Here is a 21,170-nt window from a genome sequence, read left to right on the forward strand (position 1 = left end):
ACAGGACACAATTATAGACTATGCCTTTAAAATACGGACTGTTTGGAAGTCTGCACCTGAACCTACATAGGTATGCTTTCAAAAAAGGATATAAAGAGAACAAAGTAAATTTGATAATATAAGTTTCTTAAAAAGTTTCTTAAAATCACATGTTCAATTTGAATCATAAACATTTCATTTTGACTTTCATGTCACCATATATCAAGATTTGGCACAGGCTGGTAACAATGTATTGGTGCAATAAAGAGTGTCAGCACATTGTTATGCTGGAGTGAACCTTTGTTTGCTAAATGTTGTCTCAGGTGTCCACAATGAATTGCCAAGACTCCCAGCAACAGGATATAAGCGCATTTATTACATTATGTGCAATTTCAATCCTCCATTGTGTTTCTCTTGCAAAAAAAATAATAATACAAAAGGGAGTTACAGGACATCAAATCCATATATAATGTTTCATTATATGTAGTGAAGAAATGATGCACTTATGTACTCTTATATTGATCATTTTCCTACCTTTCTTTTGAAGTAGGAAAAACTATATAAAAAAGATTTATTAACTATAAAAAAGATTTATTGTATAAGTTAAAGATTTTGGTCCTTCTAAATTCAAAGGCCGGACTATTTAGCTATATAGCACCCTGTAATTGGTTGAGAAGTGCTTCTTCCTTTGAGATAACATATTTCCCCCTATATATTTGTATTTGTATTAAAGTGAATGTAAATTTGAAAGAATAAGTGCCCGGTTTTTATAAATACTATTAAAAGCACGGGCACTTTCATTAAAATTTACATTGAAGCAATTTTTTCTTTTATTTTTTTTTTTCTTTAGGAAAACCAGACCGGGGATCCTCCACCCGCTTCTCCTGCTGTACTTAGCATATCGATGACGAAACCGGCTTCCTTCAATCATTGCATGGCCTCACGAGCCGGACGCCTTGGGGTGCTCGCAATAATTGGAGGAAGCTGGGTTCGTCATTGCTGTGCTAAGTAAAGAGGCTCTGCGGGTGGAAGATCGCCGGTCTGGTTTTCCTAAAGAAAAAGGTATTTAAAACAAAAAACTTAAATGTGAATTTTAATGAATGAAAGTGCCCCTGTTTTTAATAGTATTTTTAAAAAACGGGCACTTATTCATTCAAATTTACATTCACTTTAAAATAATTTGCAGCTAACGTTGTTAACATTGAAAGTGAACTTTCCTGTTTTTAATTTCCTGTTATGAGCTGTGTGATACTACTGTATTAATTCCGCACTTTTTTCACAGCTCACTATTTTCCTACACTTCGTACCCAGCTACTTTTCTCCAATCAGCGCTTTAGCTACAACAAAAGTCTCAAAAGGGGGAGAGTGCTTATTGGACAACAATTCAAACCGTTATCTCACAGAAAAATTTACTTTAGAAGTATGTGGCGGAGCGTGGGGTATTAGAATTTCAGAACTATTTTAAAAAGTAACTTATAGCATCTTGGTTACAACTGATTCATTAAACTCCATCTAAAATATCACTAACTCTCTGGATCTGGTTTTAAAAAAGGGGAGAGTTTACCATCACTTTAAAACATTTTTCCAAAGGACTTTACATAGCAACATGGCCAGACTAGATAGACCTGGTTCTTATCTGCTGTTAAAATCTGACAGGATTTGAGCAGTTAGGCTGTGCAATCTGAATGATGAACAGGAAATAGTTACTAGACATAATATGTTGACCAAAACAATTGTATTAATCAATTCACAAAGTAACATTTGAAGCACTAAACAAGTAAACCCACCGTTTACAAACTTTTTTGGGGGGATTGTCTATGGATGTTCCTGTGCTGAAAAATAAATATTTTTGTTTAATTCCTTGCGGTGAAAGTCACTATCCACTAATAGACTGTAGCTGTGGGAGTTGTCCTTATCATATACACACACACACATATACTGTATATATACACACACACACAATGTTCAAAAGAGAGCACTCTCACCTTAATTTCAGCTGCCAGGGTGCCAACAGTTAAATATAGGAATAGAAGGAGGCACTCACTGGTCTTTTTGAAAAGTGAATTTAATCTTTAAAGCGTGACGTTTCGGGGGACACACTGAGGAAGGGTAATCTTTAACGCTTTAAAGATTAAATTCACTTTTCAAAAAGACCAGTGAGTGCTATATATATATATATATATATATATATATATATACACATACACACATGCATATATATATATATATATATATATATATATATATATATATATATATCACACAGAAAAAGCCCAGCACTCACTTACAACAAGCTCTCAGCTCAAAATGGAAAGGTTAGATACAGCATCTGGCCAAATGGGACAAGCCCAGGTACCACATCAAGGTCCTTTCCAATACCTGGGACCCTAAAACAGCCACACAATGCAAGCTCTCAAATCCAAACAAACTGGGAACAAGGGAAGGGTGCACAGGGCTTATGTAATCACCTTAGACATATACAAAACACGGAAGGGGACTACACTCTCATACCGGACCGGGTACACATCCCATGACCCTGCAACATGCTCAGCCCTGGGTGCTCACTGGCACTCACAGGAAGCTGTGCTGTCCCCAGAGTCACAGGCAGTTAACCCCAGACAGGTCTGGGTGCAAGAACCATAGGGAAAATTACAAAACAAATTAATACAACACACAGAGAAAGTCCAGCACTCACTTAACAATGCAAGCTCTCAAATCCAAACAAACTGATTACATAAGCCTGTGCACCCTTCCCTTGTTCCCAGTTTGTTTGGATTTGAGAGCTTGCATTGTGTGGCTGTTTTAGGTTCCCAGGTATTGGAAAGGACCTTGACGAGGTACCTGGGCTTGTCCCATTTGGCCAGATGCGGTAACTAACCTTTCCATTTTTGCTTTTAAATCTTAGCTGAGAGCTTGTGAGTGCTGGACTTTCTCTGTGTGTTGTATTAATTTATTTTGTAATTTTCCCTATGGTTCTTGCATCCAGACCTGTCTGGGGTTAACTGCCTGTGACTCTGGGGACAGTACAGCTTCCTGTGAGTGCCAGTGAGCACCCAGGGCTGAGCATGTTGCAGGGTCATGGAATGTGTACCAGGTCCGGTATGAGAGTGCAGTCCCCTTCCGTGTTTTGTGTATATATATATATATATATATATATACACACACACTGTATATATATATATATATATATATATATATATATATATATATATATATATATTTATTTATGTATGTGTGTGTGTGTGTGTATTTTATTTTAAATTCGCTATTCCTTCAGGTTAAAAGAGTTTTCTTGGAACTCTCCTTTATAAATACATACTCCAGGGTGTCCACTACTGTTAATGAAAAGAAAAGTACCACATATGACTCATGCTACTAAAACCAAAAATAAATCTATAAAAGTACTAGTATTTTTCATATTGTAATTCAGAAAATTAGTAAATTCTGGGAGCCAGTGAGTCAAATCTCCAAGAATGTTTTCCCTGCGCTATTATGTTTTGGCTTAGTCAATAAAGTTTTTCTTTCCACGAGCCATCTCCCTAATATAATTCTTGCCTTAGGAGATTATCATTTAAAACATATATTTACAATTTGATTTCAGCTGCTGCCATTTCTATGTAGAGAGAGGTAATAAGGTTAGAGGAGCACTCCAAGTTGTATAAAACATTTGCTTTATTGATCAGTAGTTAAAAACATTACAAAAATAGGTAGGCTAAAAAGTTCAGGTGTTGCCTTGTGAATGTCAGCTACCCAGCAGACGCATTTCGGTAGTTACACCGTAATCATAGCTGTATGTAGACCAATACACCTTATTACCTTTAAAGGACACAATTCAATCTAATTGATTAAAACAAAATGACATCACATTCTCTACACCTGGCACCTGCTAGTATACTCAATAATCCAACAGGTGCACATTCAGCTTTAAGCTGGTACAAAATCAACTTAATTTTTACATCAAAAAAAACTATTTATTGTATTCTTATAATTAATGTTATTGTTTATAAATATAAATATATATATATATATATATATATATATATATATATATATATATATATATATATATATATATATACACACACATAGCAATTACAATATATAATACATCTGGTATTTATTTCCTATTGACCATATAACAGACCTCACTTTATTTATAATAGTATAGTAACTTTTAAGCATCATTTTAAGAAAACTTCCCTTATTCATGCCATAATATGTACAAAAGCATCACAGGATTTATAAAGTAAGTTTGACACAGAAAATTAAGATTAAAAGCATAAATATTTAAAAGAAGGTTATTGATACTGAAAAGAAGCTTGAAAGTAAAGGTAAATTTTGATGAATTAGTGCCCGGTTTTTAATAATCCTATTAAAAACAAGGGTACTTTAATTCATCAAAATCGACAGTTCACTCTTTTTCTTCAGAAACTTACCTTTTCATTCTGGCAGCCGCTCCAGCGATTCCCACAGTTGTTGGAAGCCTCTGCAGACGTCAGAAATGACAAATCCGGCTTCCTCCAATCACAACTTCCCCCCCGGAGGAATCTTGGCCTGATACAACGCCGTGATTGGAGGAAGCCGGATTAGTCATTTTGGACCCACGAAGACGGCTTGCGACGGGCGGAGGAAGTGCTGGAGCGGCTGCCAGTATTAAAAGGTACGTTTTTGAAGAAAATGAGTGAAATGTCAATTTTGATGAATTAAAGTGCCCTTGTTTTTAATAGGATTATTAAAAACCGGGCACTAATTCACCAAAATTGACCTTAACTTTAAAAAAGAAAATCATTAAAGCATACCTATGTATGCTCAGAGCATGCACATGCCTATGCCTATCTATCAGCACAGTTCAACAATTTTATACATATAGTGCCCAAGCTACGTGCACTCTCCTGACCATAATTAAGTATGTTCTCCTGGAAAGCAGCTACATTTCAACAAAGGGGACAAAGTGAAGGGGGGGGGGGGGGTGAAAGCCCAACGTTCTATTTGCAACGCCTATGTGTCATACAGGTATAATCATCCCTAAGTAATATACAAAAAGCAGAACTAAGATACACACTCATATAGATACATTTTATGGAAAATATTTAAAAGACTGATTAACTACTTTGTTGCTGCAATTGCAGGGCAAAGATCAGTCAGCCCTCACAATCATATCTAAAATAAGCCATATGTTGTATGTAATGACGGCATGAGCTTAGTATTCAGCAAGGAGGGGTTCTTTAAAATTCCTAGAAATCACAACAGAGTTTGTTACCCAAACAAATAAAATGCAGGATTTCATGTTGAATTGTGGTAAATAAAACAACATTGCAATACATATTTCTTATTTCTTTTTGTCTGATTTTTCTCTAAAAATTCCTCTGAATAATGTTTTAGTTCCATCCACTTTTGAGAGGTCAGGGTGACTCCATAATGCTTAAAGGGACATTAAACTCAATTTTTTTTCTTTCATGATTTAGATAGAATATAAACTTTTAAACAACTTTCTAATTTACTTCTATTGTAATATTTTCTTTGTTTTCTTGTTATCCTTATTTGAAAAGCAGAAATGTAAGCTCAAGAGTGTGCACGTGTCTGCAGCACTATACTGCAGCAGTTTTGCAACAATGTTATATAATAGCAGGAACAGTAGATGGCAGCACTATTTCCTGTCAAGTAGTGCTGCAGCCATGTGCACGCTACCTACCTAGTTATTTCTTCAACAGAGAATAACATGAGAATGAAAAACATTTGATAATAGAAGAAAATTGGAAACTTTTTAAAAATTTTATTCTCTATCTCAATCATGAAAGAAAAAATTGGGGTTTAATGTCCCTTTAAAGGGGATGTTGTGCTCAAAAATTTTACATGAAGCATATGAAAAAAAAGCAGCATTTCCACGTGTCAAATATTTTGTCTCATGAAAAAATATCAGTTAAAGTGAAAGCTGTTTATTTTATTTTTTTCCTTTTTCCCTTTTTTTTTTTATTTTCTTTTTTTTCCCTTTCTCTCTTTTTTTTTTTTTTTTTTTAAATAATTTTTTTATTGAGGGTGAAGCTAAAGAAAAAAACATTACATTCCAAAAAGAAAATCCACATATATCTGTCTCTTTTACAATCAGTATGAGATCACATCTTAAATACTATATAAAAAGACATTTCCAGTTTGCAAGCCCTTTACACATCTTTCCACATGTAACAAATTAAATTTGCAAGAATATCTTAGCTTCTCCCTCCATTATCATTTTCTTTTTTCCTACTCATACCTTCTTTAAATAAACTTCTATTTACACACACATACACATCGAATGAATTAGGCTATTCCTTAACCAGATTCTTAAGTTTTCCTGTTCTGTATTTGACTTATTTAACTTACTTTCCCCCAGGGAAGCTATACCTAGCCCTCCCGTAATAAATTAAATCGAACAACGGAAACGACCACAAGGAATCTGAAAATATTAAAGACACTGCCCGGGGAGGGGGCAAGGGGAGGGAGAGAAAAAAAAAAAAAAGTGAAAGCTGTTTAAATCTAAGTTGAAAAAAATACTGTAGTGTTGGTTTTCTGCTTCCTGCTAATCCTCCCTGGTTGATAAGGGCAACTGACTCTGCTTTACTGGTGGAGAGGTACATGCCTCTTTAAAGATACAGTAAACATAGGCATTAAAGGGATATGAAACCCACATTTTTTTTTTCTTTCATGATTCAGATAGAGAATACCATTTCAAACAACTTTCCAATTTACTGCTATTATTTAATTTGCTTCCGTCTCGTTATCCTTTGCCGAAAGGTTTATCTAGGCAAGTTCAGGAGCAGCAGAGAGCATAGGTTCTAGCTGTTGATTGGTGGCTGCATATATATACTGATTGTGATTGGCTCACCTATTTGTTCCGTTAGAAACCATTAGTGCACTGCTGCTCCTTCAGCAAATGATACCAAGAGAATAAAACAGATTAGATAATAGAAGCAAAATAGAAAGTTGTTTAAATTTGTATTCTCTATCTGAATTATGAAAGAATTTTTTTGGGTTTCATGTCCCTTTAAAGGAAATAAAAACTTCAACATTTTCTTTTTGTTATTCAGACAGAGCGTACCATTTTAAAAAAGTTTCCAATTTACTTCTAATATCAAATTTGCTTTGTTCTCATAATATTCTGTGAAGAAGAGATAATTAAGTAGCCTTCTGGAGCACAACATGGCAGCAAACAGTACTCTTGCAAATGGATAACATTCTTGCAAAACTGCTGCCATATAGTGATCCAGAAATGGGCTGGCTTCTAAGCAAACATTACTGCTTTTCAACAAAAGATAGAAAAAGCACAGAGACAAATTGTTAATAGAAGTAAATTAGAAAGTTGTTTAAAATCAGCTGCTCTATCTGAAACATGGAAGACAAATGTTGTGTTTCATATCCCTTTAATGTTACATAATTCTGCACTATGTGTGAGGGGGTGCATGTTGTCTGTGCCCACTAAAATAGGCAAGAATGGTAGCATTTTTTACCTGGCTTGTGCCAATCCAGTGCGTACAACCTGCACTTGGCAACACATGGGATAAGCCTGTACTTTTGCATATAATGTGCTCCATCTCAACACCTGCATGCTAAAAATGCTTAGACTGTCAGCATCTGTGTGTCAGTATTTCTGTGACAAAATCAGTGGCACTATTAAGATTGAGACTTATTCTGTAAATGCTTTTTGCAGTGTCTGAAAATATAGGCTGACATTGCGATGGGGTACAACTGGACTGATCTTTGCAAAGAAGAATAGTTCCAACCCCCTTGTTCTATCAGATGTAACCTATCTGACAGATGATTACAATGATGGGAACCTATTCAAGCCTGTACTGAGAGACAGACAGGGCATACCTAGACCAGTAAATCATGTGATGACATAGTATAAATTGCTCTGACCTTGGATAAATGCAGTTTGTAATATGTGGGCAAATGTTAGATTATTTGGGAGGATTGGAACAATTGTGTTTAAAGGAATAGGAAAGTCCATATCAAACTTACATGATTCAGGTAGAGCATGTAAATTTAAGTCACTTTTAAATTCACTTCTATTTTCAAATGTGCTTCGTTCTCTTTGTATCCCTTGTTGAAAAAGAATATGCACATATCCTACACTAGTGGGAGCTAGCTGGTGATTGGTGCCTGCACATATTTGTCTCTTGTAATTGGCAAACTAGATGTGTTCAGATAGCTGCCAGTAGTACAATGCTGCTCCTTCAACAAAGGATAACATGATAATTTAGCAAATTTGATAACATTGTAGATGTAAATTGAAAAGTTGTTTAAAATTGTATAGAATATCCAAATCATGAAAGAAAATGTTGGGGTTTCCATTCCCTTTAATCTTAGGACAGACAGGATTAGCTAGATCTGATAATGCACTACAAGTGGTGTGTAGTTATTTTGGTTTGGGGGAGATATGTAGCAGGGTTTATCAGAGAAGGGAAACAGAAATCTAATCTGCGAAAATAAAGTCTTACCAAGGGAAAGCGCTAGTGTTATTTGATGGGGTTAAAAGGGTCAGAACTGGAGGTAATAATCCGGGCAGATCTTAGTCATATCCTTTATTAATTCTTTATATCTTTGTTATGCAAGAAATCTTGCAAAACAATTTCTTGATAAAAAAAGGAAAATAAGAGGGGTAAAATGCATACAAATTATAATAAAGTGATACAGCCCAATGATTTATTTAGCACTAGATATGTCTCAGACACAGTATGCAATTAATATATTACTATTAGTCAAATGATCACATTATACTGAACAATAAGAGTCGCTTTCATTTCAAGCACAAACATAAACTGTGTGTACCTTATGTCACATCAAAGCACACCTTAAAATAAGTCATTCATTAGTTTATATATTTTTGCCATTAGATCAAAGTCAAACAGCTTATGTGAAATAGTAAGGGCATAAGACAACATTCAAATAGAAAGCAACTAACCCAAAGAGCTTGCAATCTTAAAAACTGTCGCTTTTTTTTTTTCAACACATCAGTCCTGGGGGTTTGAGGGTAAAAATCAAACACACCATATATCACCATATCACAATTTAAATGTTATACTTGTAATTCATTAGCAGTCAGAAAGATTTGTGATGAACATCAATGTGTTGCATGTATTTCTTAACTAAGGGGTTAAAAGATACATGGACTTTATTAACCCCTTTGTTCCCACAGACAACCCTTACCTCGCACGCTCTTCTCCATTAGCTTTTTCACTGTCACAACCCAGTCGCTGTTTCTACTTCCCAGTGAATCTCTGATCAGTCACAAAATGCCAAATCCTTTTGGTACTCCTCGGTCACACTGTATTAGTCATTTTCCTGTGGGTGTCAATCCAACTTTTGCTTTTTTTCTTCCAACTTTTTGCTCCAGCTGCTTCCTCTGTCCAGCAATTTCTCTCTTTACTTTTTGTCCCACCCTCCAGCAGCATCCAGCAGTAATCTCTGATCCCTGAGAGTCTGACAGGGATTTTTTTTTCATAGTCTCTATCCCTCCCTCTTTGTTTACTCCCCCGCCTCCTAGCAGATCAGCATTCAGGTTGGACACTTGAAGAGAACTAATCTCTTTGATTCACTATTTTCTTTTGAAAAGCCTGCATGGGGGATTTATAAGGTTTTACCAGTGGCTAATATTTCCTAGATTCAACATCCTGTAAAATATGTTTCCAAGGTGGATGACTCAGCAAAACATTTTGGCTTTAATTTGAAGCTGATATGGCTTTTATAATTGAACTGTAGCACCCCCTTCATTGCACCTCTATTTTCACCCTGAAATCATCTGGCTCTTTATGAGACATCTTTACTCCAGGGCTATATTTTTTTTCACTGGTTTTCCAAATATTGAATTTACTTGGAATGAATAAATGTTTACTGAATCTAAAAATAAATAAATTGGTTTTTTTTTTTTATTTATTCATTTGCTATTAGAATATTTGCAGTAGTTTGTGAGCATGAGAAAAAGTTTTCCTGATGCCCTTAAATTTTTAGTTGAGATACCTTTTTCTTAATACAAAAATATTGCAGATGCACAACTGCACATGGATACATGCATACTTTGATTTTCAAATAATGTCTAGGATATAAAAGAACCAGGCTGTATTTTTAACCCTGATTTGGACTTAAAAAAATATTTAATCTCACTTTTTTGAGCAGTTTATATAAAATTATTAAATAAAATCAGGGAGAAGTAACAGAAGTGGTTTTCTTCATACAAAATGTCAAAACATAACCTGTTTGAAAAAAAAATACATTTATTCAACCCTTTGAATTAGGCACACTATATTTTAATAGGATCAGTTTAAAAAAGGGTTAATGCTAAGAAAAAAAATCGGGAAAGGCCATTATTTGAAACAGTGACTCGTCTGACTGACAGATAACAGTAGAAAACCGGTACAGATCAGAGTCTGACTGTATAAAACATACCTTTAGTTTGCTCTCAACGGTTAATGTATTTCTAGGCTTTAAAAACGCACTTATATTTGAATTATTTGAACATAGCGACGAGACCACAGCTGGGATATTATGTTTGGCAGGATGTGTTTTTTTTATAACGAAGTAATGATGAAATTGGCCTCAAAACGGAGCAACAGGTAGCTTGGTACCTTCAGGCGCCATTATGCTACTGCTGTTCTGCACACTTTGGGTTAAACACTGTTACAAAGTTGCGAAACTCTGGCCTGCAACTCGAGCAGAACACAGTCTCCTGATTTTAATTTATTACGTTGTGTAGTGTACTTCCCTCTGGTAAGGGAGAAATTATAGGGGTGATTATTAATGCACGATCTTCATCGATGTCTTACAAGAGCTTGTGGCTGTCGTACCCCTGTAGGGATATTTGCAGAACCAGTAGTGTGGATTTATGAAAATATGGGAGAGGCCTGAGCATCCCAGATCTATAGATAGCACACAAAGCTTCTATTGTAGTGGGCAGGGGCACAGGTGGATACTAAAGAAACATCCTGCCAAAGCTCTCCGTCCAGGAACATAAGGTGGCATTGACACTGCAGGTGGAGCAGTTTGCTGTGTGCTGAGTCAGACTGAAGACTTGTGCCAAAATTTTGGCACAATGTGGGGCTCTACACAGCATCACGGCTAACAACTATACTCATAGCCTGGCGTTTAACCCTGTAGCTGCTGTTAAACACTGACGGCAGCACGTTTTACAGATGGTCTCTACCTGCTCTTTCATTCCATGTGAAGATCATTTTTGCTCACCCAGCTGTCAGAGGAACTGTACAATATTGCATAGTTCGATGTTTAAATAAAAGTAAGAAACAAATCTAAGTGACGCATTACCCACATAACTTCATAGAGCGTGTGCACACTCTGCCCTCTGCAGATCACGTGTCTCGGTGCTCTATGTTCCTGTACTTTTTCGAGCGCTCAAAAATCTAAATAATAAATACAGTATGTTTAACTCATTTTTATTTAAATGGGTATATCTTGCAGGCCGCTTGTTGGTGCAACGTTTCAACTTGGTCTTGTAGGATACAAATATAGCATTGTTGTTCTTATAGATGAGAACAGCAGTTTTTCACCTACAGCTAAATTCTTTCTGCCCCTTCAGCCAAGAAAACAATTAAATGTTATTGAAATCAGAAAGTTCCTCACCTAACAAGAACAAGAGGGCACATATTATGTAGGATATTAGATAACAGTTCAATTATATGCAAATCGGTTGCAGAGCCAACACTTCAACCAAGACAATTGAAGGGATGTCCAGATAGGAGTGGAGTGACATTGAATGTATTATTATTATTTGTTTTTTTATATATATATACACACACACACAGACACACTGTATATGTGCGTGTGTGTTGTAATTGAGACATATACATTCAAATATAGACTTATGAACTAAAGTTCCCGCATAAAACAAAATTCAGGGCAACACATGATAAATTACAGACAACTTGTTAGCAACAACCATGAATTCTCAAAAGAAAAGGGAGAAAACATTTGTAAAAAGGGTGCCCCTCAAAAAGTTGAGGGTAGAAGGCACAAATCCACAGTATTATTGCAAAAAATGGGATCATAATGTGCTAAATTATTTATTAGAAGGTTGGTAAATATGTAGAAATACTTTCCTATCAGAACTGTTAAGAGCATATACAGCAAAATAAAGGAACATGAAAGTCATAATTAAACATTCATAATTTAGATCTTGTGATTTTAAGAGACTTTACAATTTACTTTTATTTTTAAATTTACTATGTTTTCTTGGTATTCTTTGCTGCAAACCATACCCTGGTAGGCTCTGGAACAGCAACACACAACTGGCAGCTAGCTGGTGATTGGTGGTTACACACATGTCTCATGTCATTGGCTCAACAGATGTGTTCAACTAAGTCCCAATACTGCATTGCTTCTCTGTAGCTGACTTTGGGGCAGATTTGTGAAAGCGATAAATTGCACTGTCTGAGTAATACCAGCGCACACGCTAATGTGCACTAGTATTACTAGTTGAGAGCAATGTGAACACAAGCTCGCGTTTGCATTGCTGCGAAGCATTGCGCTCATGAGAGTGCGCTTCCATGGGCTTAAATGGGAGCCTCGTTCTCATGCCGTGACTCAGAAGCGCAGTAAACAGGGAAAGTCGCTCAGCGATGGCAGCAAATTGTAAATATATATGTACAGTATATAACCATATACATATTAGGGCTGGGCGATATGGACATAAAAAAATTGTGATTTTTTAAAAAAAACCTGCGATTGCGATTTAATTGCAATTTTCTTATAAATGACTATAACACCTTCATTTTGCATTAATAATTTTATTTAACACTACATAATCTTAATGTACATGTTTCTCAATGCCCAATACACTCTTGGAGCATAAACATACAAAACAAAAAATAGTTAAAATAAAATTTGCTGCCTGTAATGTGATTAAATAGTAGCCACTAGCCAGTTATAAGGTGGTCTTATGACACACAACATTGTGATGTTTTCTTGGACAGTCATTCTAACTGTGGACAGTGGTATGATTAACATATGAAGCAGTGTAAGCCACATACACACACAATTATATATATATATATATATATATATACATATATATACATACATACACACACACATATACAATCACAGTTACACACACACACACACACACACATATATATATATATATATATATATATATATATATATATATATATATATATATATATAAAAAGAACAATGTAGAAGAAGGGCACTCTCAGGGTTTGTATAGAGACAAATATTTTCTTTATTCCTAGAACATTAATACATGGTCGACGTTTCGGCCCTCAGTTGGGCCTTCATCAGGACAGGTATTATCTTTAAACTGCCGAGTGGCAGTAGTCATAGATCTATGACTACTGCCACTCGGCAGTTTAAAGATAATACCTGTCCTGATGAAGGCCCAACTGAGGGCCGAAACGTTGACCATGTATTAATGTTCTAGGAATAAAGAAAATATTTGTCTCTATACAAACCCTGAGAGTGCCCTTCTTCTACATTGTTCTTTAACTATCTCTTATAAGGATTGCACCCAGGTTGTGGCTGCTCCACCTGGTTGGAGTGCTGGGCTATACGCTATTTTGACTTTTGATATATATATATATATATATATATATATATATATATATACACACACAATCACATACACAGTTACACACATATATATGTGTGTATGTGTGAGTACATATATATATATATCTTTTTTTAAACATTTTAATTTGACTGAAAATGAGCCCTGTTCCTGTCCAGGAATCCAATACAGGCATATAGCAGAAGGGATGGGGGGCTGCTCCTTTCAGAAATGCTGTGCCTTGCTGATATCAAATACATTGTAGATGCAGATAAGTTAACCCAGCAGCAGAGGGGACTGCAGGCGTGGGGTTAACTGCATCTGCTATGTATTTGAGCCATTTCTCAGAGAGCAGGAGATTGTGTGGGAGGTTCCATAATGATTACATATCCTAAGTTTCAGACTGCAGATGTCCCTAGGGGGAAATATAAGTAAAGTGGCTTTCCCTCCTCTTCCCATCTCCTGCATGAGCTCTGCTTTTAGACTTCTATAGCTTGATCGGCTGCTGATATCACAAACGGAAAGTGAAAGTTAAACAGACATTTTACAAATGTTTGCTAAAAACAACCACTAGATGGAGCTGGTTTGCAAGAAATCACATACAAAAAATACAGTACAGCCACTTCTGAGTTTTTGTTTTTAGCAAAAAATCGCGACCTCTTGCATTTTTTAAATCGCAGTAATTAATTGCTTTTTAAAACCGAAACCGTGAAAAATCGTGCAGCCCTAATACATATATATTTATGTGATAATATGTCTATATATATACACATTACCACATAAATATATATGCATATAAGCATATACATTATAGGGTCTGATCTGGTGCGGGTATGTAGCTAATAGAGGAATTGCAGGTTATAGGGTCTGATCTTGTGTGGGTATGTAGCTAACAGAGGGATTACAGGTTATAGGGTCTGATCTGGTGTGGGTATTTAGCTAACAGAGGGATTGCAGGTTATAAGGTCTGATCTGGTGTGGGCATGTAGCTAACAGAGGGATTGCAGGTTATATGGTCTGATCTGGTGTGGGTATAAGGCTAACAGAGGGATTGCAGGTTATAGGCTGATCTGGTGTGGGTATTTGGCTAACAGAGGGATTGCAGGTTATAAGGTCTGATCTGGTGTAGGTATGTAGCTAACAGAGGGATTGCAGGTTATAGGGTCTGATCTGGTGTGGGTATTTAGCTAACAGGGATTGCAGGTTATAAGGTCTGATCTGGTGTAGGTATGTAGCTAACAGAGGGATTGCAGGTTATAGGGTCTGATCTGGTGTGGGTATGTAGCTAACAGAGGGATTCCAGGTTATAGAGTATGATCTGGTGTGGGTATGTACTTTACAGAGGGATTGCAGGTTATAGGGTTTCATCTGTTGTGGGTATGTAGCTAACAGAGGGATTGCAGGTTATAGGGTTTGATCTGGTGTGGCTATGTAGCTAACAGACACCTAGATTATGAGTTTTGAGCGCTATTGAGAAATTAACGAACTAACGCAACAAAAGTTACGTTATTTAATTTCCTATAGCACTGCCATTACAAGTTTTCAAACATACGCCTTTTGAGTGTGATATGGTTGCGTTGAGCTCCATACCGCACACAATCAGAGCGCTGCTGAGACATGCTCGTGCACGATTTCTCCATAGACATCAATGAGGAGAGCCGGCAAAAAAAAAAACAACACCTGAGATTACGGAAACAAAAGTTCCATAACGCAGCCCCATTAATGTCTATGGGGAAATAAAAATACAGTTTAAGGGGGACGCTTCCGGGCTTCAGCCAAGATGGCTGCTTTACTTTGAAGCTGCAAGGACAAGCAGATAAATTCACTGATTATTGGCAACTCAGGGTGCCATCGACCCATAACTTTATTGAAACCTAAACAGCTAGACTTTACTGAAAAGCCTGTTGTGGGTGGTTTACCCAACTTCTAGCTCCTAGTACCGGAACGGCGAGGTCTTCAGTGGAGACACATAAGTGCCTGTGGCCTATGCCTAACCCCCCGGTTTATCCGGGTAGAGCAGTTCTTACTGACTGCAATTTCATATATTTTATTTTTGCGGTTTATCTGGAGACTCAGGCGGAATAACAAACAAAAGCCAGTATTTACAAGTGCCAGAGGAAGATAGCATTGTCAAAATATCGGCAGAGGTGCTCGACTTTATTTTAAGATGGCGCCCGCCACTTACCCTTCCCCCCGAGTAATTGAGGATCTCTTGTGCGATCATTTCAAGCAACTGTCTGCACTTATTAAAAGAGAATGGGGAAGCCTGCGGAGAACTCTACACCCACACCCAGAAGGTGGAAACCTACAAACTAACCGGCAGAGACTCCCCAATAATATACAGCAGGCCCTGGAGGGGCCCAAGGAGACCTCTAAGGGAGACTTTTGGATAAAGCCAGAGCTGAATCTGAGAGATTTCTGTAGTGCTGCAGAGGGCTGGGGGTCATCTGTAGCATTACCTGAGTGCTTAACACCCTGCAATACCCATCTAAGGGATATGGAGAAAAGCTGGGTTATTTTTCAGCCAGCGGCTCCTATAGAGGCTTTTGCTCACCACGCGGGCATACTTTTTCAGCCTGCAGAGGTATCGGCTCCCGACAAGACTTGGACATTATATACTGCAAAAGACGCAACGAATGGAGGTGCCATGTGGATCACAGACCCCTATGGGAATGGGTCATTTGCTGAGGCTGATCTATTACCGCAGGGTATTACAGGAATGCACGCTCCTAGCCCTGGAGAGCAAACTGGAGTTGAGCGCTAAGTGGCTTGAGAGACGTGTTGTGAGGCACAGCCACAGCAGTAAGCAGAAGAAGGAGCGTTCTACTCTGTCCCCACACTACTGGACACAGGTCTGCGAGCCGGCGGTAAACCCGGTAAGATACTCTATGGTGATTGCAACTAGAGGCAGGGGACACTGTGTAGTATGGACATTTCCACAACGGCTGAGAACAAGCAACACAGAGCAGGGCTCTATCTCTGCAAGGTCCGGAATTGGTTAAAGGATGGTCACCGTAGGTAGACTTTCTCATATAGATATCCTGTCTTGCCTAAGATATGAGAACAGTCATTGCTCCTTAAACTTAAAACATTTAGGTCTTCCCTCATTTGATGGACGATGTCCCGGAGCCTCTCTGAGGGTACAAGATGTTAAATGTCCTTGAGACTGCTGGGTCTAGAATGGGGTAGAATTTTATTCTATATGTATATATTCACCATGTTATATAACTGTTACATTTAAACACCTCTCTTTTTTGAGGGCTTTCACGATCTGTGTTTTTATGTGAAGGTTGACCGTTTGTCAATTGATTACACCCCACTTTCCCTTGGGTTGAAAGGCAGAAGTAGTGCCATAACAGCGCAGTGCCTTCGTAGTTAACTCTTCAATACCTAGATAACTAACATACTCTGCCGCTGACAGAGGCGAACCTGCCTACTTGATCTGTGTCAGCACTTTTATGAAGGACAGGCTGATTCCAAAGGGAGGGTTGGTTACAGTTATCCTATCCCATCAATTGTAGAAGCTAAGTTTTAGTTTTTAGGTATACGTATCCCCTCTTAAATCTACTCGGGATGCCCAAAACCTCCCAACTGAGCAGGCAATTCTAAAATTACAAGGTATAGGAGCAAATTCCATTCTCTCTCATGTTTATACATAGGGCACTATGCCTTTACATATTAACTATTTTGTATTTATGTGCCCCATAGATGAAACATCCCCTTATAGATTTTTCCCCATAACAAGGTCCCGAATTGAATACCCCATAATTACAAAAAAATGTTTGTATGGGAACATTACTAAGCATGTTATGCCATGCCTAAGAGGTACATCTCAGCTATTAGGTCTCTAATTAGCTCTCTGCTGGTAGCACCTACATATAACGCAAGGCCGCCCCCCTTAGACCTGCCAGTGTGGATGTATGGCACATCCCCATTTTGAACATCCACCCTAGAGTTACGCCTTCCCCATTGGTTCTGAATGGATGCAATATTCTGGTCCCCTCTTATCGATCTTCCTGCTCCACTATGTGTTTTGTTATGTATTATGGGCTAGTAAAGGCCTCACACTTGTTTACGGATTTGTTCCCCTGTTGCCCCTTGTTGCTCCATGTTTCCACCTGGGTCTCCCAAAGGTTGTATTGGTTAATATATTAATGGTCCATGAGTGACCATCTAACATTAGACTTCCTCCTCTACAGTGTCTAAAATGTTTCAGGGTCCATGAGTGGCCCTATGTGTCACAGGAGGAAATTACACTTTTTGAAAAGAGGTTCTAACCATAATATGCATTATGACATTCATGTTGTTTTGTTTTTTTTCTAGGATAGCTGCATAATGTAACAATCAGCAATTTGTCATTTCTTATATTGGATGTATATGATTATTTTACTGTACTTGTTAATAACCTCAATAAAAATATAATTTAAAAAAAAACAAAACAAAAACACCTAACACCCTAACATAAACACTACGTCTAAACACCCCTAATCTGCTGCCCCCAACATCGCTGACGCCTGCCTACAGTTATTAACCCCTAATCTGCCACTCCCGATATCACCGCTAACTAAATACAATTATTAACCCTAATCTGCCGCTCCCGATATCGCTGCCACTATACTACATTTATTTACCCCTAAACCACCAGCCCCCCACATCGCAACAAGCTAAATTAACCCTAACGTAACCCTAAACCTAACCCTAACACCCCCTAACTTTAACATAATAAAAATATAGCTCAATTAAATTTACAATTATTAAATAAATAAACCTATTTACCCCTAAACCGACAGCCCCCCACATCGCAACAAGCTAAATTAAACTATATTAACCTCTAAACCTAACCCCAAACCTACCCCCCTAAATAATTAAATTAGATCTAAATTAAATTTACAATTATTAACTAAATAATACCTATTTAAAACTAAATACTTAACTGTGAAATAAAACCAAAGCTAGCTACAATATAACTAATAGTTATGTTGTAGCTAGCTTAGGCTTTATTTTTATTTCACAGGTAAATTTGTATTTATTTTAACTAGGTAGACTAGTTAGTAAATAGTTATTAACTATTTACTAACTACCTAGTTAAAATAAATACAAACTTACCTGTCAAATAAAACCTAAGCTGCCTTACACTAAAACCTAACATTACAAAAAATAAAAAAAACTATCATTACGGAAAAAAAAATGAAATTATCCAAAAAAAATAAAGATTTATCTTATTCTAATACCCTTAAAAAAACACCCTAAAATAAAAAACCCTGCTCTAGAATATACTACCACGGGCCCTTAAAAGGGCCTCTTGGGGGCCCTTAAAATCGCCTTTTGTAGGGCATTGCCCTGAGATAAACAGCTCTTTTGCTCCAAAAAGAATACAAACACCCCCTAACACTATACAAATCCCCACCCCCTAAACTACCAAGGGCCCTTAAAAGGGCCTTTTGGGGGGCCCTTAAAAGGGCCTATTGTAGGACATTGCCCTGAGATAAACAGCTCTTTTGCATATAAAAAAAACACCCCCTAAAAATATATATTACACAAAATAAACAAATTATATAAAAAAAAAAAAAATACTATTCTAATACCCATAAAAAAAATACCCCAAAATAAAAAACCTAATCTAGAATAAAATACCAATGGCCCATAAAAGGGCCTTTTGTAGGGCATTGCCCTAAAGATATCAGCTCTTTTATTGAAAACATTTTTACAAAGACCCACTAACATTACAAACCCCCACCCCCCAACCCACAAAATAAAAAAATAAAAACAATCTAAAAAACCTAAGCTACCCATTGCTCTGAAAAGGGCATTTGTATGGGCATTGTCATTAAAAGGGCATTTAGCACTTTTACTGCCCAGACCCTAAACTTAAAAATAAAACCCACCCAATAAACCCTTAAAAAAGCCTAACACTAACCCCCTGACAATCCACTTACAGTTTTTAAAGTCCCGCTTGAACGATCTTCATCCCAGCGAAGTCTTCATCCAGACGGCCTCTTCAATCTTCATCCCGGCGGCGACGTCCAGATCCAAGCGGCGGGAAGTCTTCATTCAGGCAGCCTCTTCAATCTTCATCCAGGCGGCATCTTCTATCTTGATCCCGGAGGTGCGGAGCGGGTCCATCCTGAAGACATCTGGCGCGGAGCATCCTCTTCATACGGTTGCCGCCGTACACTGAATCTTCAATGCATGGGACGCGATTCAAGATGGCCTCCCTTGCATTCCTATTGGCTGAAAATTTTTAATCAGCCAATAGGAATTAGGGCTGCTAAAATCCTATTGGCTGTTCAAATCAGCCAATAGGATTTAAGCAGCTCTTATTCTATTGGCTAATTCGAATTAGCCAATAGAATGAGAGTTGCTTAAATCCTATTAGCTGATTTGAATAGCCAATAGGATTTTAGCAGCCCTAGAATGCAAGGGACGCCATCTTGAATCGCGTCCCTTGCCTTGAAGATTTAGTGTACGGCGGCGACCGTATGAAGAGGATGCTCAGCACCGGATGTCTTCAGGATGGACCTGCTCCGATATGGATGAAGATCGAAGGGGCCGACCTGGATGAAGACTTCTTGTCGCCTGGATGAGGGCTACGCCGGTTGGATGAAGATAGAAGAGGCCGTCTGGATGAAGACCTCTTGCCGCATGGATGATGACTTCACCGGCTGGATGAAGATCCTTCAAGCGGGGCTTCAACAACTGTAAGTGGATCGTCGGGGGTTAGTGTTTTTTTTTTTTAAGGGTTTTTAGGGTGTGTTTTTTTTTTAGATTAGGGTTTGGGCAATGTAAAAGAGCTAAATGCCCTATTAAAGAGACATGAAACCCGTATTTTTTCTTTCATGATTTAGAAAGAGCATGCAATTTAAAACAACTTTCTAATTTATTTCTATGATCTAATTTGCTTTATTCTCTTGATATACATTGCTGAAAAGCATATCTAGATAGGCTCAGTAGCTGCTGATTGGTTGCTGCACATAGATGCCTTGTGTGATTGGCTCACCCATATGCATTGCTATTTCTTCAACAAAGCATATCTAAAGAATGAAGCAAATTAGAAAATAGAAGTAAATTGGAATGTTTTTTAAAATTGTATTCTCTACTTGAATCATGAAAGAACATTTTTGGGTTTAGTGTCCCTTTAAGGGCAATGCCCATACACATGCTCTTTTGAGGGCAATGGTTAGCTTAGGTTATTTTAGATAGTTTTTTTATTTGGGGGGTTTGGTTGGGTGGTGGGTTTTACTGTTGGGGGGGTCTTTGTATTTTTCTTACAAGTAAAAGAGCTGATATCTTTGGGTCAATGCCCCACAAAAGGCCCTTTTAAGGGCCATTGGTAGTTTATTGTAGACTAGGGTTTTTTTATTTTGGGAAGGGCCTTTTTATTTTGCTAGGGCTATTAGATTAGGTGTAATTCTTTTTTATTTTTGACAATTTGTTTGTTATTTTTCGTTAGTTTTTATTTTTTGTAATTAGATACTTTTTCTAATTTTTAGAGTAGTTTTAGGATTTTTTATTGGTAGTTTAGTTTTATTTAATTGGTAGTTAGTTTAATTTTAGTTTAATAATTATAATAGTTTAATTGTTAGTTTAAAATTATTATTTTTAATTTGACATGTAAATTTTAATTTAATTTAAGCTAGGG

At 37.2% G+C, this 21,170-nt stretch overlaps 1 protein-coding gene across 1 annotated transcript in view; it reads right to left on the minus strand.

Moving 5' to 3' along the window:
• ARHGEF2 (Rho/Rac guanine nucleotide exchange factor 2) overlaps positions 1-9,350 on the minus strand; it is a 918,648-nt gene extending 909,298 nt beyond the window's left edge. Inside the window, exon 1 of the mRNA XM_053704543.1 lies at positions 9,163-9,350. The gene's annotated coding sequence lies outside the window, so the exon portion shown is untranslated. The remainder of the gene's footprint in view (positions 1-9,162) is intronic.
• Between the last annotated feature and the right edge of the window lie 11,820 nt (positions 9,351-21,170).

This window comes from Bombina bombina, chromosome 1 (genome assembly GCF_027579735.1).
Source record: "Bombina bombina isolate aBomBom1 chromosome 1, aBomBom1.pri, whole genome shotgun sequence".
Lineage (NCBI taxonomy): Eukaryota > Metazoa > Chordata > Amphibia > Anura > Bombinatoridae > Bombina > Bombina bombina.